The following is a 25,492-nucleotide window of genomic DNA, read 5'->3' as shown; positions in this document are numbered from 1 at the left end:
ATTATTTCAAATAAGCCCAAATCAAGCTAATAGATAAGAACAAAAACCATCTATTTACCCAGGACACATAATAACAAATGGGAAATGCACTCTTATATTTACATCAAAATGGGACTCTTGACACCCTCGGTAGGAGGTATATGCCTTGAGCAGTTTCTTCCACAATGGAGATGAATTACACCATATCATGTTGACCACAGAGCTATAGGGAGAGACAGCTGGTAAGGGCTTGGCAGGCCATCTGAGGCCAGGAGTAGGAGTCAAGTCTGGGTAACTAGTCAAGATGCTGTAATAATCCCCACGTGGGGCTCAAAGCAGGATTTTTGGCCTCCTTAGTCTCATATTCTAAACAACTAAACTACAGGCCCTGAGCCACCTCGGGTGAAATCATTTCATTTATTTCCTATGTAACTTCTGGTCGGGACAATGCATCAGTAAACAACAGTAGGCTCAATTATTTTCCCTTTAATTTATCAGTACATCTGCATTATAATGCAACCGCGTATTTTTAGTTCTGCAGACTTGATTATTCAGAGGCTGATCATTCGGCTGGTGGCTTTTTGAAGCTCATTTATGGCCCCAGTACAGAAGACAGGAGAAAGGAAATGAAAGGAGGTGAAACTCACATCAGTTGGTGTTGCTACTTTATTAGCAGATGAAATGCCAAGATTGGGGTGGAGGGGGTAGTAGACGGTGAAACCCCAGGTCTGCAGAGCCGAAGCTCTCCCCAGGCCTCCTTTATCAGATCTCCACATCTCACATCACTGCATGCAGACAGCCTATTGATAATTGTGTTATACTGGCCTATCCCTAGGACGACCCAAGAATATTATAGCTGACCCTTGAGCAACATGGGTTTGAACTGTGCAGGTCCACTTATACACGGATTTTTTTCCGATAAATACGATACAGTACTATAAATGTACACTCTCTTCCTTATGGTTTTCTCAATAACCTCTTCTTTTCTCTAGCTTACTTGATCATAAGAAGACAGTATGCAATACATTTAACATTCAAAATGTGTGTTAACTGGGATCCCTGGGTGGCGCAGCGGTTTAGCGCCTGCCTTTGGCCCAGGGTGCGATCCTGGAGACCTAGGATCGAATCCCACGTCGGGCTCCCAGTGCATGGAGCCTGCTTCTCCCTCTGCCTATGTCTCTGCCTCTCTCTCTCTCTCTCTCTCTCTGTGACTATCCTAAATAAATAAAAGTTAAAAAAGAAAAAAAAATGTGTGTTAACTGTTGATGTTCTTGGCAAGTCTTCCTGTCAACAGTAGACGATTAGCAGGCAAGTTTTTGGGGAGTCGAGAGTTATACACAGATTTTCAATTGCCCCTAAACACCTCCCCACACACACAGTGTTCAAGAGTCAACTGTACTCTCTAAGCTCCCTTCCTTTGTTCACAGGGAGGACACAAAAGTCAAAAGAAGAAGCTCTCTATGGAACAAAGCCTTGGCGTACTGAATTCAGAGGGCAGGTCGGTCCTGCCCAAATAGCCAGAGCATAGATTCCTTTAGGGAAATGTCTCCCAAGGAATGCTGGGAGGAGTCTGAGCAGCTTCTCCATCCACCACACACCTTAATTACTCCCAACAGGTCTTCCCACTTCCCAGGAGCCCAAAGGAGAAGTTCAACACACTGGCTCTGAGCCACAGGGTTATACCCAAGCTTCCCCCCCTACCCCAGGGTCCCTCCTGCAGTAGAATGGGTAGTGAGTGACCAAAAGCCCAGGTCCATAGACCCTTCAAGCCTGTCTGTACCATAACCACTGCTGAACAAATGAACAAAATCCACTCATTATTTTAGGTGGAAACTAAAAGTCACACCCACGGAGGACCACACGTCTACTTTCTCCTTGCAACATAATTCCTCCAACTGAACCATACAGAGCACACCTCACTTCTTCTCCCCCTTTCATCCTGAGTACCGGTAACTAGAGAAACCCTTCGATGCAGGAAGGCAGTCTTCTCTTCACTGGCTGACAAACTCTCCAGTTGGCTGTACCCTGGGAGGTCTGGGAATCCTGGCTCACCTCGATCCGGTGGGCTTCAGGCCATCCTAAGTGAACCAACCACAGGAGACAGCCACGGCCGGGGGAAGTGGAAGGAAGTGCCCGCCACGGCCGCCTCCTCTCACTTTCCCTGGGGCCTTAGCTCTGTCAGATTCTGAAGCATAATGAGTTTTGTTTCATAACAGTCTTAAATGAACTGGAAGGGGGAAGGGGATGACAATGATAAAAATCTTAATTAAAAAAATTCCTACAAGCAAAGACTTTTCAGATCCTAAGATGTGATAAAAGTCTCTTGAGCTGGGGGCCCTACACAGCCCCCAAGGACCCAGCACTAGACATACAGTTCCTGGGTGCCTACTATGTGCCTGGCACTCTGCTGGGTGCTTAGAAGCAGCAGTGAAGAAACACACAAAGATCCCTGGCTTCTTGGGACTCCTATTCTAGGAGGGAGGTGACAGTAAAGATAAAGAGCGAATCAACTATATGGAATGTTAATCGGTTAAAGTATTTTAAAAAGGAGCACCTGGACTGCTCAGCAGTTGAGTGTCTGCCTTCGACTCAGGTCTTGATCTGAGTCTTGATCCCAGAGATTGAGTCCTGCATCAGGTTCCCCCCAGGGAGCCTGCTTCTCCCTCTCCCTATGTCTGCTTCTCTCTGTGTGTCTCTCATGAATAAATAAATAAAATATTTTTTAAAATAATGTGTTAAAAATGAAAAAGAGCAAATAAAGGGGATGGAGAATTCAGGCAAAATGCATTAAGGGGGGTGGGCAATTCAGGGTGTAGTGCTGAATACAGTGGAAAGTCTCAATGAGAAAGAGACATCTGGGTAAAGACTCAAAGGGGGAGGTGGTGAACAATGCAGATGGGTATCTAGGTTCTGGAAGAGCAATCCAAACAGTGAGGATGGCCTATGCAAAGGCCCTGGGTCTGCAAGAACATGCCAGGTATGTCCAGGGAATGGCTAAGAGACCTGGTGTGGCTGGAGCAGAGTGAGGAAAGTAGAGAACAGTAGAAGAAAGTGTCATAACAGCAAGGTGGGGGAGGGAGCAGAGTGTCCCCAGACCACTGCAAGGACACTGACTTTCACTAAGGCAGGGGCCACTGAAGGGTTGTGAGCATAAGGGCCAAGTTCTCCTTCAGTTTCCTGCCACCTTAACATTCTTCCTCCATATCTCCTTTGGTACGACTTAATAAACATGCTCAAAGCCACCTCTCCCACAAAGCTCTCTCTGATGAACCACTGCAAGTCCCAAACCCAACAACCCTAAGGAAAGCAGGCACGCCCCAAACCTCCCTCTCCCCCAAATCCATATTAGACCCACAAGTGGAGATGAGCAGAAAAACGAAAGAGGGGAATGGGTATGAGGGAGACCCAACAGGCAGAGAGGAACAAGGAGATATAGGGGGAAAAGAACAGAAAGCTCCAAAGTGAGTCAGAAAGACAAATGTCAACGGGTTCTTTACTTTTCATCCACACCCTGCAGTTCCAAAGGTCCAAAGCACCAGCGCTTCATCTTCCCAATCTCTGCTGCCCTGTGGCCACCCTGATGCTCACATGGGCAGGCGAGCCCTTCCTACGGCTAACTACTCTTTATCCTGCCCTTAGGTGGAACAGGAGGAAGGGAGAGAAGAAGAGGATTACTTCACTCTTCCTGTCTAAACTGCAAAAGCAGAGGGCCAGCTAACATGAGCCAGTCAAACCAGAGGTGGCAGCGGAATTCCCTGTCATTAAATCCATACCAGGGATCCCCGACAGACTCCTGCGAGCCACCAGGCAGGCTTATTTGGTCAACCTATAAAGTGAGCTGCCACTGCACAGACCCAGTCCCAACAGCAACTACTGTCCCTGGCAACCGCCCCCCCACCACCACATTCACAGTCATCCCCCAGCAACCACACTGAGGGGTGGGGAGAGAAGGACAATTAAGAAAAGGCTAGAGAAGCCCTGGAATAAGCTAAAATGAGTAGAAAAGAAATAATAAGTTAGAACAATTAGCTCCAGGTGGTATGGAGTAGGTGCTGAAAGCACGGGCTCAGCTGTGTGACCTTGGACAAGTTACCTGTGTGACCTTGGGCAAGTCATCTACCTTCCTATGCCTCAGACTACTCATCTTTAAAATCATTATCATTATTATTAGTAACTCCATTCTAGGGTTCTTAGGAGAATTAAAATTAGTATTATAAAGCATATAAAAGAATGTCTGGCACATGGTAAGTGCTATAAGAATATTTTTAAAGAAATCAAAACACTTTTGGAACGCCTGGGTGGCTCAGCGTTGGGCGTCTGTCTGCCTTTGGCTCAGGGCGTGATCCTAGGATCCCGGGATCCTCTATGTGTGTCTCTCATGAATAAATAAATAAAATCTTAAAAATATATACTTTATTTATTTATTCATGAGAGACACAGAGAGAGAGAGAGGCAGAGACACAGGCAGAGAGAGAAGCAGGCTCCCTGCAGGGAGCCTGACATGGGACTTGATCCGGGGTCTCCAGGATCACACCCTGGGCTGAAGGCGGCGCTAAACCGCTGAGCAACCCGGGCTGCCCCAATAAATAAAATCTGAAAGAAAGAAAGAAAGAAAGAAAGAAAGAAAGAAAGAAAGAAAGAAAGAGAGAGAGAGAGAGAGAGAGAGAGAGAGGGAGGGAGGGAGGGAGGGAGGGAGGGAGGGAGGGAGGGAGGAAGGAAGGAAGGAAGGAAGGAAGGAAGGGAAGGCTTCTCTCTGAACCATCTGAGATAGAAAAGCTCTATATTTTTGTACATGACATACACATGAAAACAATCACTACTGATTAATACTTTCAACTCTGATAATTCAAATTCCATACCTTCAAAATACAATAAAAATGCTCTGGCACAAAGACATTTATTGCAGCATTATTTTTAAAAGTAAATTATGGGACATGACCTAAGCATACAACAGTAGAATGATTGAGTAGATTATAAAAGCCTTAAGAAATGGTTTTGTGCAGGTATTAAAAATCACCTAATAATTTTTTTAAGATTTATTTATTTATTTGAGAGAGTGTATGTGCCCGCGCAAGCGGGTGAGAGGGGTAGAGGGAGAGGGAGAATCCTGAAGCAGACTCCCTGCTGAGCAAGGAGCCCAATGTGGGACTCAATCCCAAGACCCTGAAATTGTGACCTGAGCTGAAATCAAGAATCAGCCACTTAACTGATTAAGCCACCCAGGCACCCCCCCTCCTGCAATGAAAAAAATTTTAAAGACATAAAAAATACTTAAAATGTTAAGTGATAAAAGATAAAAAAAATTATACTTCACTCAACTATCGCAACTGCTATTAAATTAACCCTCCTGTGTAGAACATGTATAAAAAGGTAGATAAAAAAAATTAAAATAAAAATAAAAATTAAAAAATAAATAAATAAATAAAGGTAGATAAAATACGAAATAATAGTAATAACAATAATAATTGTTTGAAGGTATGGGAGTACAAAAAGCCATCTAGGACAAGAAGGACCATGCCCCTAGAAGAAAGGGAAACTTGGTGAGGTGTGTATCAGTAACTGACTTTCTCCTCAGGACATTTGCTGATCTAACAAACATTAAGGTAAAAAGTAGCAAGTTACAGCTTGCTGCAGCTTTCTCCCTGGACAAGGAAACAAAAGCTGGAGTTCAAGGCTTTAAAGATATCCCACATTTCACAGCAAAGATCTCAGGGAAAAGTGAACCACTTATAAGTGAACCCAATGTTCTGTGTCAATTTCCCCTCAAGTAATTTGCTGACACCTAAAACAAGTGTGTACAGGGCTAGGGCCTAAAAATGGAAGCAGAAACAAACTGTCAAAAAAACTGAAAAGCTAAGTAGAGATCTGGTAGTTTCACAGAGGTAGAGAAACAAATTGTGCCTATCAGAGCCATTCAAGGAAGCGGAACCCCCTCTAAAAGCATACATTACCCCCTCTAAAAGCAAGGGCAGATCAGAAGTAGACTAGCCCTTCACAAAAATCAAGGTGATACAACATCCTGAGCCTCTCTGTTTTCCATCTGAAATGCATGGCATTCAAACAAAAATTACCAAGTGCATCAGGAAACAGGACCAAATCAAGAGAAAAATACAACCATTAAAAACCATCAAAAAATATATTTTTATAAATAAAACACTTACAAACAATAAAAAAACAAATTAAGAATTGACTAGATACGAAAAAAAAAAAAAGAATTGACTAGATACGTTTGACAAAGAGTAAAGAGATGACTAAAGAAGTGTACAATCAGAAAAAATATTTATGATGAAGCATAAAAAATACAATAAATACAGAAATTACAAAAAAAAAATTTTTAAAGCCTCAAGGACATGCAGGATGCCACGAAAGAGTCTAACATATCCAAGACCAAGAAAAGGAGAGAAATAATTGAGCAAAAGCAGTATTTGAGGAAAACTCCTCCCAAATTTTCTAAGATGGACAAAAAAAATCAAGCCATGAATTCTAGAAGCTCTCCAAACTCCACGGGGCATACAAGGAGAACCACAATTATGCACAGTATAATGAAACTGCTTTAAAAAAAAAAAAAGGTGGGCACCTCAGTGGCTGAGAGATTGAGCATTTGCCTTCGGTTCAGGCATGATCCTAGGGTCCTGGGATCAGAGTCCTGCATCAGGATCCCCACAGGGAGACTGCTTCTCCCACTGCCTATGTCTCTGTCTCTGTATCTCTCATGTCTCTCATGAAAAAATAAAATCTTTAAAAAAAGGTAAGAGAAAAAATACTACTTTCAAAAGAAACACAATAAAACTGAGAAATTAGGGATCCCTGGGTGGCGCAGCGGTTTGGCGCCTGCCTTTGGCCCAGGGCATGATCCTGGAGACCCGGGATCGAATCCCACGTCAGGTTCCTGGTGCATGGAGCCTGCTTCTCCCTCTGCCTGTGTCTCTGCCTCTCTCTCTCTCTCTCTCTCTCTCTCTATATATATATATATATAGGACTATCATAAATAAATTAAAAAAAAAAAAAACTGAGAAATTACTTTTTAACAGAAATGAAAGAAGCCAGAAGACAATATAATGTTATCTTTAAAGGATTAAAAATAGGCAAGCTAGAATTCTATACCCAGTGAAAATATCCTCCAAATACAAAAGTCAAAGACATTTTCAGGCAAACAGAAATTGAGAGAATTTCATACTAGCAGACATTCTCCACATGCACACACACACATACACACAACTAACAGACATTCTTCAGAAAGAGGAAAATTAATCTGAGAGAAGAACACGAGCATGGTCATACAGGAAGAAATGAAGAACACTAAAAGAGTAAATATGTGGATTAATCTAAATTATTACTGACTTTTAAAAACAATGTCCTGTGGGGTTTCATATAGAAAAAGAATTAAAATCACAGGACCATAAAAGGCATAAAGGAGTTAAATGGAGTGTAAGTGTTGTAAGTAGCTTGAACCATCCAGGAAATGGTTAAAGGATTAATTTAGGGTCTGCTCTAAAAGGGAACAAACACCACAAAAAGCCTACCTACAACTATGAAAAGATATGTATGCTGAAAAAACTACTAGAAAGGGAATACATCATTTAAAAAAAAAAAAACAAATTCTGTGTGCATGATGGAATGCTGACTGGTTTTCATTGTCTTTATACTTTTCAGCATTCTCAGTAGAACAACTTTTTTCTCAATACTTGTGTTCCTACAAACCTTGTGCACTATTATGCTCATGGGAGGTAAAAGTAGCCTTCATTTTCTTATAAAGTTTCAAAAAAGAACAAATTCCTTTTCAAAAAAAAAATAATAAAAGAACAAATTCCTAAAACATTGGACAGGAACCCCGTAATTCCACAGCCAATTATGAGCAACAATTACTTGTGTGAGTGAAGAATGCTGTTCACCTGTTGATACAAACCTGCTATCCAACCCATACTGTGCCCTGGGTCAAATCCATTGTGTGTGCTGAGAGAAAAGCACACTTATTAAAAGTGTGTGAAATTAATAAGTGTGAAGAAATTCTAACTCGGTTGAAAGAAGCATTTTTAAAATTTTTTTTAAATATGTATGTATGTATGTATTTTTATTTGACAGAGAGAGAGAGAGCACACACAGGGGGAGCTGCAGGCAGAGGGAGGGGAGAAGCAGATTTCCCACTGAGCAGAGAGCCAGACACAGGGCTCCATCCCAGAACCCTGAGATCATGACCTGGACTGGATCTCAGGACCCTGGGATCATGACCTGAGCTGAAGGCAGCTGCTTAACCCACCCTAGAGGGCAGGGAGCCACCCAGGAGCCCCTGAAAGAAGCACTTTTAATACTAATTCAGGTCATCTGCACAATCTTTCCACAATAGGAATCCAAAGATCTTGCTAAATTAATAAATAGTAGTTATCACACCAAGAGACGCCTGTACTCCACCTCACAGCAAGAAAAAATTAAGCCCCAGAGAAAAACTGTAGTATATGGTTTAAAGGGTAACCTAGGCTATACAAGTTACGACCATTTTTTGAAAAAGAATATTAGAACTGACGAAGTGAGGTTGGTACTCTCACACACTAGTAGTAAGAATGAAAATGAATTTTTTTAAATGTTTTGAAGAACAATTAGGAAATATTCCTGAGAACCTTAAAAACACCCACTGTCTTTGACATAGCTAATTCTCCTTTCCATGAATTTATCCTAAGAAAATTATCTGAGATGTGATCAAAGATTTATGCACAAGGATGTAGATCGAAGCAAGGATGTCAAAATAATAAACAAGCTAAGTTTCCAATAATAGGAATTAAATAAATTAAGGGACCCAGTCCCGGGTACACAGTAAGTACTCCATAAATATTTGTTGAACATAGAATCCATATGAGAATAGAGTAAAAAACTATTAAAAAAGTATCGAAAGAATATTTAACGAGCAAGATATTAACATTAAATCTCATTCAAAATTAGCCCTTTACTATTTTAAGGCATAAATATCTTAGCTAATGTCTATTGAGAACTTACTAGGTGTCAGACACAGCCCCAGATGCTTTACAAGTGTCATCTCAGGGGCAGCCCAGGTGGCTCAGGCTGGCTTTAGCACAGCCTTTGGGCCAGGGTGTGATCCTGGAGTCCTGGGATCGAGTCTCACATCAGGCTCCCTGCATGGAGCTTGCTTCTCCCTCTGCCTGTGTCTCTGCCTCTCTCTCTCTCTCTCTGTATCTCTCATGAATAAATAAATAAAATCTTAAAAAAACAAAAGAAGTGTCATCTCATTACATCTCACCCAGCCCTGTTATTTCCATGCAGTGAAGGATCCTAGAACCAAACCCAGGCAGTCTAACTTCAGAACTTAAACTATTAATCACCAACTAACTAATTGCCAGCTGCCTAGAAAAAATACTGGAAGGAAATTATTAAAAAGTTAACAGGAAGAAATTAAAAAGCCAACTGTTATTTCCTTCCTTATACTTATCAATATTTTCCAAATTCTCTAATTGTCATGTACTATTTATAGTCTTCCTGTCCAAAATAAAAATTATGAACTTTCACTTATCATTTACACAGCATCAGTGAAAAAGCCTTAGGTCCAAAGGAGTTTTGAATCCCATGTCTTCTCCAGATCTTAAAAGCAGGAGAACATTGTGTAAATCTAAGCCATCACATTCTGACCATGAAAGGAAATGGGCCAAGAGTCTACTCAACAGACCAAGAAGTCCAGGATTTCCATTGCACAAATACAAGTCACTATCTGGCTGACAAGGTGCTGTTTTTTTTTTGTTTTTGTTTTTGTTTTTGTTTTTTAAGATTTATTTATTTATTTATTTAGTCATGAGAGACACAGAGAGAAACAGAGAGGCTGAGACAGAGGCAGAGGGAGAAGTAAGCTCCACACAGGGAGCCTGATGTGAGACTCAATCCTGGGTCTCCAGGATCATGCCCTGGGCTGAAGGCAGACACTAAACCGCTGAGACACCCAGGGATCCCAAGGTGCTGATTTATACACATATTCTGGCATTAATCATCCCTCTGATCCCTCTGAGTAGATGTGACCATCTCAAGACAGGGAGGTTTAGGAAGGTGAAATGACTTTCCCAAGGTCATGCAGAGCACTCCAGCTCTGGTCAAAGGCCCAGACATCAACCATTCCCCTAAATCATGTCAAACAATTGAGGTGGACCTTAGAGCATGTCCAGGCCCCAATACGTCTGGAAATTAACAAGGAAGATTTGTGGGACACACACATACACACACACAAACATACACACCATGCCCAAAACCCAGAAATAGCACTGGGACTCAACCATCACAGCACTTCGCTCCTTCAGAAAACAATTATGTATATGGCTTTATATTTGTCAAAGCACTTGTGCATCCTTTCTCGCCTTGGATTCTTAAAATAAATCTTTTCAACCAGGAAAGCAAAGGTACTGAGAATAAGGGAAATGAGACTCTGAGAGTTACAGTGCTATTCAGGGGTACCCACTCCTCCAAGGGTCAGCATGGTGCCCCTTCCTCCATGTTACCCCAGCCACATTCTGAACTGAACTCAGGCCACACTGACAGGTAAGGCTAAATGAGGCAGGATGAGGAAGGGGGAGAAGCAGCTGCTTTTACAGTCACACAGGTCTGGGTTCCTGGGTTTGAATCCCTAGTCTGCAATATACTAACCATGAGACCTCGAGGAAGCCCATCCACCCCTTTGTACCCTCGGCTGCCTCCCCTGTATGATTAAGGATAACAGTGCCTTCTCTATCGAGTTGCCGTGAGGATTAAATGAGGTAATATATATAAAATGATGGCATGTGTCCGCACTTAGGAGGTAGCTGTTACCTATCCCAAAACGCACAGGCTGAGGTTACCATGGCCAGAGCACACTACTTCACCTTCCCAAAGAAAATGACCCTCTTATGCTTCTCTCATTCTGCCATCCTGGGTCCTTTGACCCCCTCAAAGAGCCTAGGCTGATCTCCGTTACTTTCCAGTCTCCTTTGTAAAACTCTCCACAAACTTCTTAAATGTAGGCCCTCAGAAATGTCCTCAGAGGAGAATCCATCCTGGGCTGAAGATGACGCCAGGCTGGAACCCCAGCCTCTGTGCTCTGAGATTCTGATTTCTACAGTAGTACAGACATGGAACCCTACAAAGTAAAACATATCCTGATGAGAAATGAACAGGTGAGCGCAGGGGAGGGGAGGGGGTGGTGGGGGAGGGTGTGGGGAGGGAAGCCCATTCACAAAAGTAGAGAACAGCTGGGGGCCTCCAAAAGGAATGAGACTGAGGGACCCAGAAGAAGAGGAAGGGAATGCCTTCTGCAATTTCCCTTTGAAACCAACGAGAGCATCCAAAATGGTGACAAATGGAAACCCTGACTTGGAAAGATGGTGATGCTACTCTTTCACACTCACTGGCACAGCTTAAGAGTGCAGAACCTTACCTCCCTGCTCCTATACTTCTAATACTTTACTAACTGTGCTCTTGGCCTACAGGCTTAGCCCCTCCTGTCCACCCTCCATACCTCTGAGCAACCTTTGTAATACATAAATCTGACTCATCCCCATTTCCCACACACCTCTCCTCACTCCAAAGCTTTCCAAGACTACCCTATTGTCTATGGGGTCAAGGCCAAGCTTCATATCATGGTATCAAGTCCTCCCAGCCCAATCCCTTCTTACTTCTCCAGCCTCATCATCTGCAACTATCACCAAGAACTTCCTAGGTGCTGGGCCCTAGGCCAGGTGCTAGGGACACAGTGATAAACAAGATGTGGCACAAAAATGAACAAGATCTAGCCCACACCCTTTAGAAGTTGAAAGTCCTCTTGGACAGACACAGAAAGGGACCACTGCAATCCAGATGGACACTGGGATGGCCACCCACCCTGGGGTGCTCAGAAAAGGCCTCTGGAGGAAGTAGAAGTGAAGTGATCCAGATAAGGAACAAAGGAGAAAACATTCTGTGCAGAAGAAGCCACAGGGCAAAAAGTTCATGAGCAGTGCTACCCAACAACTTTCTGCACAAATGAAATGTTCTATATGTATGCTCTCCAATATGGTAGCCACCAGCCACATGTGGCTATTGAGTACTTGACATGTGGCTAGTGCAACTGGGGAACTGAACTTTTTATTTTAACTTTTAATTAACTTAAATTTAAATGGCCATGCATGGCTAATGGCTACCATATTGGACAGCACAGTTTTAGAGCATTAAACTGAAGGTGATGGAAAGTAAGATTAGATGGGTAAGCGGTTTGTTTTTTTGTTTTTTTGTTTTGTTTTGTTTTGTTTTCCAGAGAGAGAGAGAGCGCGCTTCAGGCCATGGGTGAGAAGCAGAGGGACAGGGAATCTTAGGCAGGCTCCGCACTGAGCTCAACGTGGGGCTCCATCTCATGACCCTGAGATCACAACCTGAGCAGAAATCAAGAGTTGGACATTCAATCAACTGAACCACCCGGCACTCCAAATGGGTAAGCTTTGAAGTGATGTTTCAGTAAAACCAAACTCTATTTTGCTTCCTATACTCACCATGCTACCTGCTAGTCCCTCCCCCCACTTGCCTACCTAGCAAGCCCCCACTGAACCCACACAACCCCACCCATAGAACACCTCTCTCTGAAGACTTCTCTTGCTGCTCCCCACAGCCTCTCCACTTAGTACTTCTGACAGGTGATCTTCTTCTAGGCAGGCACTACTGTGTACGAGATTTATGTGTTCCAATTGTCCCCACCAGACGCTGAGCTCCTTCTCTTACTTGTCCTGGTATGCCCAGCCACTGGTACAATCCCAGTGCCGGGCAAGCGCTCCAAAACGTCTGAGGAACAAGTTGCCAGCACTGACAAAGTCACCGTAGCCTGGCAGTTGGGCGAGGAGGGCACTCGCTCACTCTAACAAAGATGTGACCCACTAACTTTTATCTTGGTCAGAGAGACAGCTCTGTCCAGGGGCTTAGGAAAGGTTCTCATGAACATCCCGAGCACACTCCTCTTAACTGTCAATGGCAGGCCTTGTGGTAGCTCTATTTTGTCCAGGTTCCTAGAATCTAGACGTTTGCACAGGGAAAGTGTCTAGACAGTCTTTGGGGGGCTTGTCCTGGGTCTGGAGACCAGCTTGGTAACTTAGCACCTGCCTGTCCTTAAGCGAGGTGCTGAACTGGCCCAAGCCTCAGTGTCCCCAAGTGTGAAGCATCATATCTGCCTCTTAACAACTGCTGTAAGGCTGAAGTGACTACCACATCTGCACAGGGCCAGGCACACACAGTGAGCTCTCTGTAAACAGTGGCAACTACTCCTAGAGCGATCTGAAACCCTCATTTGGATACCCCACAGCATATGCAAATTCCTGAGCCCCTAAATAGCCTCTTGTCGGCGCTCTCCGGGATGCAAGGGATATAATCCAATCTCTGACTCACAATGTGTTGCCAAAATTCTCCCTGAGTTCCCAGGAGAAAATTTATTTTAATTCCCTCCAACTTTAAAAATTAAACAGTCTTTCCAGCATTTTGGGGTGGCAGGGGTGACAATGGAGACCATGAAATCCGACAAGCAGCTTTAAAAAAGGTTACAAACTGATCGGAGAAAGAAAGGAGAAGGCAGCCGAAGGGGGTGAGCAGGGGGGATGGAGACAATCCCCTGAGTTTCTGCTATTATTGAATACCCCAACTCTCAAAGCAGCCCGGCCGCCCCCTCCTCCACGTGAGCTAAGCTCTGTTAATGAGAAAGCGGAGCTCTGCCTACATTACCACAATAATGATTTCCCCGTTGCATTTTTACATGCCTGCCGCTTTATCATAGCAGAAGTAGACATATATTTTCAATAAATCCCTTCCCTCCTTCCTCCTCCCCAACTCTGGCTCGCCCAGTAAAATGTTGTTCCCTCCGCGCCCTCCCCCAACGCAATCCCAACCCCGGAGCACAATGAGTTCCACTAATCAAAACAGAAAGAAAAAGAAAAATGGAAAAATCACAGCTGCTGAAAAACAGCATTCGCTACAAGTCAGAGCCCTCCACATTTTTTCTGCACGCAGCATTTACTTCTTCAAGGACACATCACCCCCGCCCCATCGGAAATCTTAATGTAGAGTTGCTCAAAGGGGGGGGGGGGGTAAAGAAATCTAATATTCACTCTCTTTCCTATTTTGACTAAGCCAGCACAGACAGAAATATAGATAAGGCCTCGAATAACTGATTTAACAAAATGTCACTTATTACAAGGGATGGGGGATGGGGCTGCACTTGAATTTGAGAGCTCAGTTAAACCACCCCAGCTAAAGGCTGCCAGGCCAGGAGAGAGGCAAGGGGGAAAGAAACATTCTCTAGCCTGGTCCCCTTCAGTGGCTGCAAGAGCTGACCCTGATGGCAGAGAGGCCTGGATTTCTCCCTCCAATGAGAACCAAGGTGGGGGGGGAGGGGGAGGAGGCAGTAGAACTAGAGGGAAAACAAAAACCAAAAAACCCCAGTCGATTCTTAAATATATAAGCATTTATGTTGCAGTAAGTGGTGCCAGGTTCAAAACAAGTGATGACCCAGTTCTGCCCTCCCCAGGACAGTGTACAAGGGGTGCAAGACACACTGGTGGTTCCGTATGACAACAGCATCCCGGGAGCCATGGGCAGTGGGAGCCCAAGGGATTCCCATAGCCCACACCACAGCTCTGGCCCACGACCAGGCACACAGAGCCCTCAAGAAAGAGTTAAGGAATGAGTGTATGCACAGTGAAATTGTTTGAATTCCAATACCAATTTCTAAAGAAGCTCAGACTCTTCAAAAGAAGAGAGGCCTCTAAATGTCCTCACCTACTGTGGCTCCCCAGAAAACCCCCTCAGCTCACATGTGTTCACCCAATTAAGAAAGAAAAGTGAACAAGCCCCAGTACTCGAGAATCAGCCTCATTACTGGTATCCTTGAGTTGAATTTTAAGGGAGTCTGGTATCTCCCATTGTGATGACATCAGAGGGCACTCAAATGACACCCCTATTAAAACTCCTGTGCATCAACTTCAATGTTTTTTTTTTTTCTTTTCCTTTTTAAAACATCTTTCAAAGGAGGTAGGTTGGAGGTGGTTTCCCAAGAGGAGGGGAGAGGCCCTCAGAGCAATCCCTGTTATGACAAAGACCCCCAGGGGCCCTCAGGAAGCTTTCAGAGGCAGGAAACTGCTCAAGGCCCAGCACGTCCAAAGGCAAAACCTGGAAACCAAAGGCAAAGCTGTCTAGAAACCACCATGGATTGTCCCAGTTCCTCCACTTTAGGAGCCCCACAAAAAGGACAGGGCCAAGGGTAGGAGGCTGATGGAGAACAGCCATGCAATTTGTTAAAGTCAAGTTTTGGCTTTAATTACGAGGCAGCCTTAAAGCCGTGGGCTCCAGAATGAGCCAGATAATGCAAGTTTTTAAAAATTGGGATGCCCAAAACATTCTTAAATCATCTGAGTATTTCCAACTAAGGTCACTGGGAGTTAGTAGCCCAAAGTTCCCAGAGTATCTTCTTGGTTTCCATGATCCTCTGCATATATTCTGTGCCATGTTCTTACTGAATACTGCATAGCATTATCTATTTGAGGGTATACAACGTTTGGAGACCATTCAAATTCTGGCATTAAACCAGGGCTCTGGATGCTGGCTGGACATGTGACTCTGGGTTAATCACTTTTTTTTTTTTTTCAATTCTACATCTTGAGCCTCACTTTCTTCGGCTGTAAAATGAGAATATCAACCTCCTATGGTTGTTGCTTCTGTTGTCAGATAAAATAAGACATGCCAAAGAGGCTCTGGACCAATAAAAAGCTAGATAAACACTGGTTATTTCAATGGCATCCATTTCCTCTCTCTCTGATTTTTCGTTGATTATTTTCTCCTTTATGAAACCAAACTGGTATCAGTTCCACTGATCTCTCAAAACTGACAACTTGTATTTATTATACAAACACAAGAAGCCCTATTACCCACAGGTGAGCAAAATCTCGGTACCAGCAGAATCTAGGTGACCGGGGACAAGGGAGTTCATTACACTAGTCTGCTTTTGTGACATTCAAAGTTTTCCCATCATAAAAATTCGTTCAAAAACTAAAAAAATAAATAAATGAAGGCTTACCCTCTGGCTCAGAAGCGAGAGGTCTGATTAGTGAAAAGCACAAGGTATTTTTGTTGAAAACTGAAAATGACTTTCAGCATACACACACACAGTACCCCAATGGGCCGAGGGCTGTTTTTAGGTAGACTCCGCTTTCTGGAACAGTCTCCGTTTGCAAAACAAAAGCTGAATGCAAATGAAGCCCTCCTAGGACCCTCAGACCTCAGTCCGGTTTCCAGCGGAGGCTCAAGGTTCCCCGGCACCCAGCTCAGAAGCCGAGTTCGCCTGCGGCTGTGGGTGGGCAGGTCTCAAGTCTGAGTACGGGATGGAGGGGCTGAGCCCACGGAGCCGGGCACGTCCCTGCCAGCAGTTCTGATGCCAGCCCTCCGACGGGGGAGCACTTTCGCTAACAGGAGCACAGAGAGCCTGAAACCCGCCCCCTCCCTGAAGAGAAAGTGGCTACCAGGCGGGAGCAGGAGGGACAGGGCTCGCTGCTGCCCGAGGTCTAAGGAGAGGCTTTGGGAAATTCAGGAAGAGTCCCGGCGGCTGTCAGGTTTTCTATCTGCAAAGGAGATCTGGCTGCAGATCAATTCACCTCGCTGCTGTCGGCGCACGATGCCTCTTACAGTTTACATAGCACTTTCCGTACATTATCTGATGGCATCCTCACAACTCGACGAGGAGAGGCGCCAGATGGTATCACCCTCTTTTTACTGATGCGGAGGCCGCCTTGTCCAGAGCCAGCCGCCCAGGGCACTGGACCCCAACCCGGATCCTCAGACTCCCTCCTCCGCCACCCACCTCCCATGCAGACCCCACGGGTGAGGGCCACCCAGGCTGGCAGTCGGTGGCACATTTTCCTGAAAGGTAGCCTGAAGGAGAGGCCTCGGGTTTTGTTGGGTTTTTTTCTTTTGGAGCCTCTTGCTCAAAACATGACACTGCCCACCAACTTTTGAACGGGGCTGAAAATCACAGCTGTTTTTTTCCGATGATAGTTTTCAAATAAATCTAACGGGAGGTCCAAATTACTTTAACGGAAGACTCTTCCTCAAGCAAAAGAATCTGCTCTTGCCTCTGTGCTGCTCAGTAATGCAGGCAAATGTTGAGAAAAATGCAGTACAATTTTCTGATGCAGTCTTAACCCTTGAAAGTCTCTGGCTGGTGCCAAGTCCTGAGCCCAAATCCCTTCTCAAAGAGGGTGCAGCCTCAGCCTGGAGCACCCTCTGACAGAGCACAGATCCCTCACCTTCCACTCCTCTGCACCTGTCTTCTCAGGTTTGGGCCAGGACAGAAGGCCCTCCCCACCCCACCCCACCCCTCCTCCCTACACCCCCAGGCAAAGGCCAATTCTTCCTGAAACCTTCTCAAGGGCTTGAGTCAGCTGACCCAACCCCACCCATTGCTCTCATCAATCACTCCCTCTCCAGGATCTTTCCCATCAGTACACAAAGCCTACACCAGCACCCAAAAAACCCTTACCATTATGCTCCCAGCTCCTGCTCCAGATCTCTGCTCCCATTCCTTCACAATCAAACTTTGCCAAAAAGTTGTCCATACATGCTATGACCAGTTATGACCAGTCCCTCACCTCCTAGTCCCCTGCCAACCCCTCCAATCTTGCCCCCACCCTATCCATTGCATTCCACTGAAGCTGTTCTTTGGAAAGTCCCCAATGGCTTCCATTTTACCAAATAATCCAGTGGTGACTCTTCTGGCCTCATCAACCTCATGAAACATTTAACCACCAACCCATCCCCAACAACACATCAACATACATACACACACACACACAAAGAGCCTTTCTTTCTCTATGTATAAGCTCCTTAGGGCATCTCATCCAGTCTTCTGGATGGCCCCACGTTTTTCTCTCATGCGTGGCCACCCCTCTGGTGCAGGACACCACTGTTAGGATGCCTACCTGACCACCTCCACCTTGACTCTACCAGGCATTTAGCGCCCAAAGGAAAATGGCTTGATTCTGTCCCCTCCCTCTCTCAATCTTCCCCATCTGGGCAAACAGCACAACCCAGGCCCCCCACTGCTCAGGCCACAACCCTCAGAGCTCTCCTAGATTCTTTCTCCCCAGCCACCTTCGAACCCATCAGCGACCCTCCCCATCTACCTCCAAAGTGCATCTCACACCCACCTGCTCCTTCCACTCCATCATCTCCTCACCAGCTCCTCTCCTTTCCACCACTGCAAGACCCATTATCAATATTTGGGAGTGTCACTTCCCACTGGAAACTTTCAGTGGTTTCCCACTACACTTCAAATGAAACCCAACCTTTTCAGAGTCCTCCAGAGTCCTGCACAGTCACCTTACACTGCCCTCTCTTCATCCCCCTTATCCACCAGTTCCTCTTTTTAGATCCCCCCAAAGTCAAAGTCCTTGCATACAGGCTCCCCTCCTCCTGGTACTGTCTGCCAAACCTTAGAACACCTTTTTAGGCTACTTCAGCTAAGTAAGTCCAGGTCACTGTTCCCTGCAGTCTCATCAAAACATTTATCACATTTTGCAATATATATTTCTGTACAGGTCTGGCACCCCTCTGGACCATAAGCCAGAGACTGTGTCTGTTTGAATTATCATCATATTCCCAGAGCCTTAAGACAACGCCTAGAATAATAGGTCCTCAATAAGTAGCTGCTAAATATACCAATCGATATAGGAGATCCAGTTATGGCATGAAAATAATCGTCATCTCTAGGAGCCCAGAGTTATCACTGCCATTTAGGCACACTGGTTCTTTTTCCCCTTCCTCTTTTTTTTTTTTTAATTTTTATTTATTTATGATAGTCACAGAGAGAGAGAGAGAGAGAGAGGCAGAGACATAGGCAGAGGGAGAAGCAGGCTCCATGTCCCGGGAGCCCGACGTGGGATTCGATCCCGGGTCTCCAGGATCGCGCCCTGGGCCAAAGGCAGGCGCCAAACCGCTACACCACCCAGGGATCCCTCCCCTTCCTCTTTATCAAAAAAAACTACTTAGCGTTGTTGCATCAACACCCCAATAGCTCAGCATATCCCACCCACTCCCCAGCTTGTTGTCCTTTTCAATGAGGAAAACACAAAAACCATCCTCTGGCTCAGAAAACCCAAATTAACCAAAAGACCTTACAAGCAGAAACCATGAGTACTTAAAAATTCTTAGAAAATATCATAGGTCTTTTTGCTCTGCATTCTTTTTAACCCAGAAAAAAAAGATTTATTAGAAGAGCCATGGGATCAAAGCTTATGTTACCAGAACTTTATTATTCCTTAAAATACCACAGTACCCTTGTGGACAAGCATATGCCAATAAATAGACACCAGCTACTCCTGTCTCCCTCTCCCCACAAGGAAAAAAAAATCAACTATGTTTTACTCTACCCTTTATTTCTTTGGTTCCCCTCCAACATGCAAATTCAGAAATATTATTAATCCACAAGATCCCAGCTGATTCTAATCCTCCCTTCTCCCTGAATCACACAGTTTTATGAAGTCATAAATAAAATGAGCTGAATTCAACTGCTTTTAGAGCAAAACCACCAGCATCCATGTGTACTGCCTGGGGTCTGAGCCACTTGTGTGGACCTTCACTTTTCATATCAATGTTCAAAGTCAAACATCAAGAGCTTTCCCCCCAAAAAAACGCCCATGGTGAAATAAAGGATATCCCAGGAATGACAGAAACATGACATCATTTTTATGAGCTCTCTCACAAACATACGACCAAATCCCAACTACCTATATCTGGTAGAGTGGAATCTCCACAGAAAGTAGGTAACACATTTGGCTTTCTGGTGTCCCACTCCTTCCCAGGATTACCTCCTCCTGAGCCCGGGGGGAATAGCAGCTCCAGCTTGATTAACCTTAGACTTGACCACGCATAATTAGACAGGTAAGCCAGCTGGGTTGGAGGGGATACTTCCAAGATTAACTGAAATTATTTTGGGTTCCTGGGATTATGTGCCTCACACACTACTGGCACATATAAATGGAAACAACCATGCCATTTTTTCCCCCCAAAAGACAGTGGTGGACTTTCGTTAAGTATTTCCTTGTATTTGACAGTCAAGATTACCAGGCTACTCAAGAGTTCTTTTTGGAATGCCAAGGTACAAATCTGCTCTCTCCATGAGAAGACAAAAACAGAAGTTAATCAACTCGTCCTAGTCCATGAAGCAATTTGGCCGTTGGCCCAGGAAGAGCCTGTCGAGACCTCTTGAGACCTCTCTCCACAAAACCCAAGTCACAGAATTTCAGAGATGGAAGAAACTCATAGATCAAATATGCATTTTTAAGATTAAAAAAAATCCAAAACCCAGCAATGGCTATCCTCCCAACTTTTCTTTTCAGTAACATTTTCTCCCTGCTTTGAGAATCAAATCACCTTTAAAAGTTCTTTGTCACTTTACAAATGCTGTAAATTGACCAACTACCCAACGTAACACTTTCTGATTAATCAACTTGATGGAGAAGCCCTAGACTTTCAAAAAAAAAAACTGAAAAAAATCAATGTTTTTGATTATTATGACCAACCTACTATCAAAGGAGGAAAAGAAAATTATAAATAAGCTTTGTTTTTGTGACCACGCATTTTATTATGTAAGCAGCAGTCCCATCTTTTACAATGAAAGGTCCTACCTCAACAAAAACCACAGGCCCAAGAGAGTTAAAGGAGGCAAAACTGAGTTCTTTCCGCACAGTTCATAGAATAACTGTTTTCACAGCAAGCTCGCATAAATGCTGTGTGATATTAACACATGCCTGCTATGTGGAAGCCGGCTTACCAAGCTGTGAAAAGACCCATGTTCACCATGGAACCTGCAGAATTAATATTCTCAGTGCCCATAAAGCAGAAGGGAAATGCTCTTTTTTTGAGATGTCAAGCTGGCTTCTAAACAATCCTTTGGCGAAAATGGACATGCCTAAAAGGGCGGAGCCCGAAGAGGTGTGTCACTCCCGGTATCAATTCCTATAAATCAAATCCTGACAATCACCACAATATTTTTAAAAGAATGAATTATGATTCATGGGCCTTCAAACCTTTATTACCATAAGAACATTCTCAGCAAAAGAGAAAAAAAAAAAAAAAGCTACTGTGACTTGATTAATGGCCAAAGCAAGACAATAAAATAAATCTCATAAATATAAGAAAAAAAAAACTGAATGACTGCTCTTGGCTTCAAGGGTAGGCATGTAAATAATCCTACTACCCTGGGATAAACACACATAAAGATTTTGTTTACCCTCCCAGCATATACACCATCCTGACTAAGATTCTCAGCAGGGAAAAATAATAGCAAATTTGTTTAACTAATGCCTAGTTAGGAATATTTGATAAGTGGCAGTAATATTTAATTCCCAACTAACTCAACTCTCAAGCTGCCAAAAATCAAATTCTCAATCTGGAAATCTGATGACAGGGAGGAAAGAAGAGAAGCACCGTCCATCAGTAACATGTAGGGAGATCTTTTTTTAAAACCCACTTTTTCCCCTGCTAGAGTTGAGCCTGTCTACAGAACTGCACAAAGCTTAACCAACTTTAGTTAACCACACACCTAGCATTTACTCCCTGACCCCACTAAACATGTCCGGGTTTGGGTCCCTGGTGCCAAAATTATCCTGGCAAAGTTAAAAGTCTCGGCATAATCAAGGTACCTGGCAGTCAAAACCTACCAACTCATGTGCAGAAACCAGCAGGAAAAGAGAGGCAAGGAGAAGCAAAGACTGCTGGTTAACTGGTTAAGTGTGGAGGGCTGCTTGTTATTCTTACAGTGGGCATCAAAACCACATTTTCCATCACCAGATTGCTTTCCTGAAAGGGTAAATGATGCAGAAGGTTGTACCAACTGGGACAACTTAAAACTCATTCCTTAAAGCTCTCCTCCATGGCCTGCTAAAAAAGTGAAGCCAGCCGGCCTTTGGGAGGCTTTTTTTTTTTTAAAACAACTCTTCAGACACCCCTGGCTTCATCATTCCTAAGCATCACCTCCATGTAGTTCACAAGACAGGCCAGGCCATGCTGTTAGCAACCCGCTCAACACTTCACTTGCCAAAGCCCTGTCTAGTCTGGGGCAGAGTTTCCACAAAGCTGGCTCTAACAGACCAGCCGAAGGCACACGGAAGAACCAGAAGTCATTTTCTCTAACCTAAGGATGGCAGGCGCACATGCTCCAACCCAGCGCTGGCCAGAGGCTGCCCGCCAGGTGCTTTCGGCCTCCGCCAGTGAATGGGTGGTTTTGTGTTATTCTTAAATATCTATTTCTTCAGTCCACCAGCAGTAACTTCCCAGTCTACCAAACTGAAGTTAGAGAGTGAAGGGGCAGGCTCTCCCCCTTATACATTTCTCTTATCTGGGTGGCCACTGTAGCTTGGGGGAGTATCCAGCCCCCAAGGAGCCTACAGGCGCATATACATACATATATGCATCATGTCAAAAACCCAAAAGGCACATCCCTAGGGTTCTGCGGTTTCTTGGCTGGAAGAATGAAGGCTTTATAACATCACAACCTTCAATTGCAAACCCCAACACCACCATCGTTTAAGCCGGGGCTGCCAATTATAGCGCCCATCTCAGCCCTCCCCCCTTTGCCGGGATGCTGGACAGCCCGCAGAGGGACAAGAGAAGAAGGGAAGCAGAAAGAAGGCCCTGCTAACAGACTGAAAGTAAAGAAGTGGGGGGGGGGGGGGGGCTTTCCCCTTCCCCTCCCCCGTCTTCTCACGGAGCATCCCCCAACTAATTTTTTTTTTTTTTTTAATGAAACTTAATAAGCTTCTTGCCTACCTTGGCTGTTTCTGCAACAAGTGCATGGGCAATCCGACAAGACCAGACTCCGCTTGGGGGGTGAGCTGGGGGGCGAGCAGAGCTGATGGAGTAATTTCAATATTAATTTATGTCAGAGCCGCCTTCACGAAGCGCTACTCACTTACTGTACTGCCCTCAGCCTGTAAACAAATATCGCTCCGCCAGGAAACATACTCCCCAGATGCAAGCCCCTTCCCCAGCAGGGAACAGGGCCCTGCGCCGCCCCCACCCCACCCCCAACAGCATGCTCCCCCACCCCGGGGAGGAAGCTCCGGGTTTCCAAAGCACCAACCCACCACCTCCGCCACCACCCCAGCAAGAAACTTACTCGGTCCGTCTACGCCTCCACCCTCCCTTCAGGAAATCTACTCTCCATATGCATTCAGCCTCCCCGCAGGAAATCTGCTCCCCCCTCCCCCCTTCTATATACATGCACCCCTCCCTCTCCTCCTCCCCACGCGCCCTCCCCAACCAGAAACTTACTAGCGTGCAAGCGTGCAGGCTCTCCCGATCCTGGAAACTTACTCCCAGCTATAGCGCCCGCCAGCCCCCTTTCCCGGCCCTGCTCCCCTTCCTGCCCTCCGCGGCAAGCAACTCCAAACTCTCCGCATCCAGCCACTCTCCCTCCCCGGTGGAAATTTGCAGCGCGGGGCCGCGCGCGTGCATCCACCCTCCCCTTCAGGAAACTTACTCCCCATCTGCATGCACCGCCTCTCAGCCATCGCTTAGAGGGAAGGGGGTGTGCTAGGGAGACAGAAATACATATGTATCTCTCGCCCCTCCCCCGGCCGCAGCCCACTCGGGGCCGAGCAGCGGTAACCTGGCCTTACCTTTTGCATTGCTCCCCACCCTCGCCCCCTCCCTTAACCCTCCTTATCCGCTCCCCGGCGCCCCCCTTTTTTCACCCATTACCCACCCCTAGCAACCGTTCCCAAGCTCCTCTCGGCCTTTTTTTTTTAAATCCAGGATGCAAATTCCTCCCCTGTCAGCAAATCGACTGTCAAATTATTTTCTTGCAAAAGGAGAAAGGCGGGGTGGGGGGGGGAGCAGAAGCAAAAAGGGGGGGAGGGCGGGGGAAGGGAGAGAGGGACAGAGGAGGGGAGAGATATCCCTCCGCAGAGCTGGGTCTGGCCGCGGGCGGGGAAGCAGGAAGTAAGGTGTCCAGCGCCGCGGCCGCCGGGTCCTCCGCCCCGGCCCCCACCCGCGCCCCCTGTCCCCCCGGGCGCCGCGCTCAGGCGGGCGCGGGCAGCCTGGCGCATTGTTCGCCGCCTCCCCGGCGATGCGCTGCCGACCTTATTTGTGTGCTCTGCTTGTGCGTGAGGTCGCACCTTTTGTAGGCTTGGCGAGACTCTGGACGAGGACGGGGCGGGGGACGCGGACCGAGTGGCGGCCCCGCGGGGGACCTGTCAGCCCCCGGGGTGTGGCGGACTCTCCGGCGTGACCGGAAAATCGAGGCCCGGGAGACGGCGGCGTGGCCGGGAAGCTGCCGCCTTAGACCCGGACCAGTGCAGGATTGCTTCCTGCGTAGCCGTCCCGGTTATTGTAACGAGCTTTGCAATTTAACGACTGGGGTTGGGGGGCTTTATTTATTTTGCTAAGGGGTTGCAAAGACGCCAAGGTCTCGGTGGAGTGCGGAGAGGCGGCCTGCGCCTCCCCCCTCCGCACCCGGGCTCGGCGGGGCTGGGAGAGGGGCTGGGGCTCCCGGGAAGGGGCTGGAGGCTCGCGAAGCGCGCGGCTCCATCCCTCCGCCCCGATGGGGGCGGGGAGGGGGCGCTGCAGACGGCGCAGCGAACGCAGCTCTCTGGGGAGGGGGCTCCATCTCCGCGGCGCTGCAGGCCGGGGAGGGAGGTTGCCTAGGAGAGGAGCCGGGCCGAGAGGGGAGGGCGGGGAGGGGGCGCGGGTGCCGCGGCGGCGCGCGCTCGCCCCTCCTCGCGCGCCATGACTGTGGAACGTGGTGCCGGGGAGGAGGGACGGCCGCCGGGGGCCGCCCGGGGCTGCGCGGCATTGGTGCGGAAACCCGAGCCCGGAGTCGCTCCTCGCGCTGTCTCCTCCTCCTCCTCTGCGGGGGAAACCGCTGCACCCAAACCGAGAGCAGCTGCGAGCAGGGGGCAGGGCGCGGGCTGAAAGGCGAGCCGAGGGTTCAAACCTCGGCGGCGCCGGGCGGGGGGCGAGGGCCGGACGGGCCCCGGGGCCCCGCGGAGGCGCGGCCGCCCTTCCTTGCAGCGCGGGGCCGCGGCCTTCGCCGGCGTCTCTCCCGGCCGCGGGGAATGGGAGCCAAAGCGGCCCGGCCGCACCGACCACCTCGAGCCGGCCCGGGGCACCTCGCTCACGAGGGGGCCGCCGGACAGCGAGTAGTTGCAGCTCAAGGGAAAGTTAAACCATGCTTTTTTTTTTTTTTTTTTTTTTTCTCCTTTTCCCCAGCGTGGGGGAGGTCGTTTCGTCCCTTCCCCCAGCTCTGGCGCGAGACCAACGAGGTGCTCCCCTCCCCACACCTTCACCGCTGTCCCCCACCCCCACCCCCACTCGGGCGCTGGGTGGGGACAGGGCGGGGGAAGGCTATATGGGAGCTTAAAGCATGAGGTCATGGGCGGAGGAGGCTGCTGCCAGGAGCGGCCGAGGTTGGTGTCTTTTGAGGGGTAACGGTTTCGGCAGTGTTAAGTTCTCCCGCCTCACCCTACCGATTCCGGGGCGCCTGAGC

General features: G+C 46.8%; 1 protein-coding gene across 22 annotated transcripts in view; it reads right to left on the bottom strand.

Moving 5' to 3' along the window:
• TRERF1 (transcriptional regulating factor 1) overlaps nt 1-24,284 on the bottom strand; it is a 207,938-nt gene extending 183,654 nt beyond the window's left edge. For 4 of the 22 annotated variants that reach the window (XM_077903995.1, XM_077904014.1, XM_077904017.1 and 1 more), the window contains exons 1-2: nt 23,278-23,471; nt 22,774-22,855 (exon numbers count right to left, since the gene is read on the bottom strand). The gene's annotated coding sequence lies outside the window, so the exon portion shown is untranslated. The other 18 variants (XM_077904008.1, XM_077904011.1, XM_077904018.1 and 15 more) reach the window with 9 other exon arrangements.
• Nucleotides 24,285-25,492: the final 1,208 nt, after the last annotated feature.

Source organism: Canis aureus, chromosome 7 (genome assembly GCF_053574225.1).
Source record: "Canis aureus isolate CA01 chromosome 7, VMU_Caureus_v.1.0, whole genome shotgun sequence".
Classification (NCBI taxonomy): domain Eukaryota; kingdom Metazoa; phylum Chordata; class Mammalia; order Carnivora; family Canidae; genus Canis; species Canis aureus.
The sequence above is the reverse complement of the archived record's forward strand: the minus strand, read 5'-3'. Positions and strand labels throughout refer to the sequence as shown.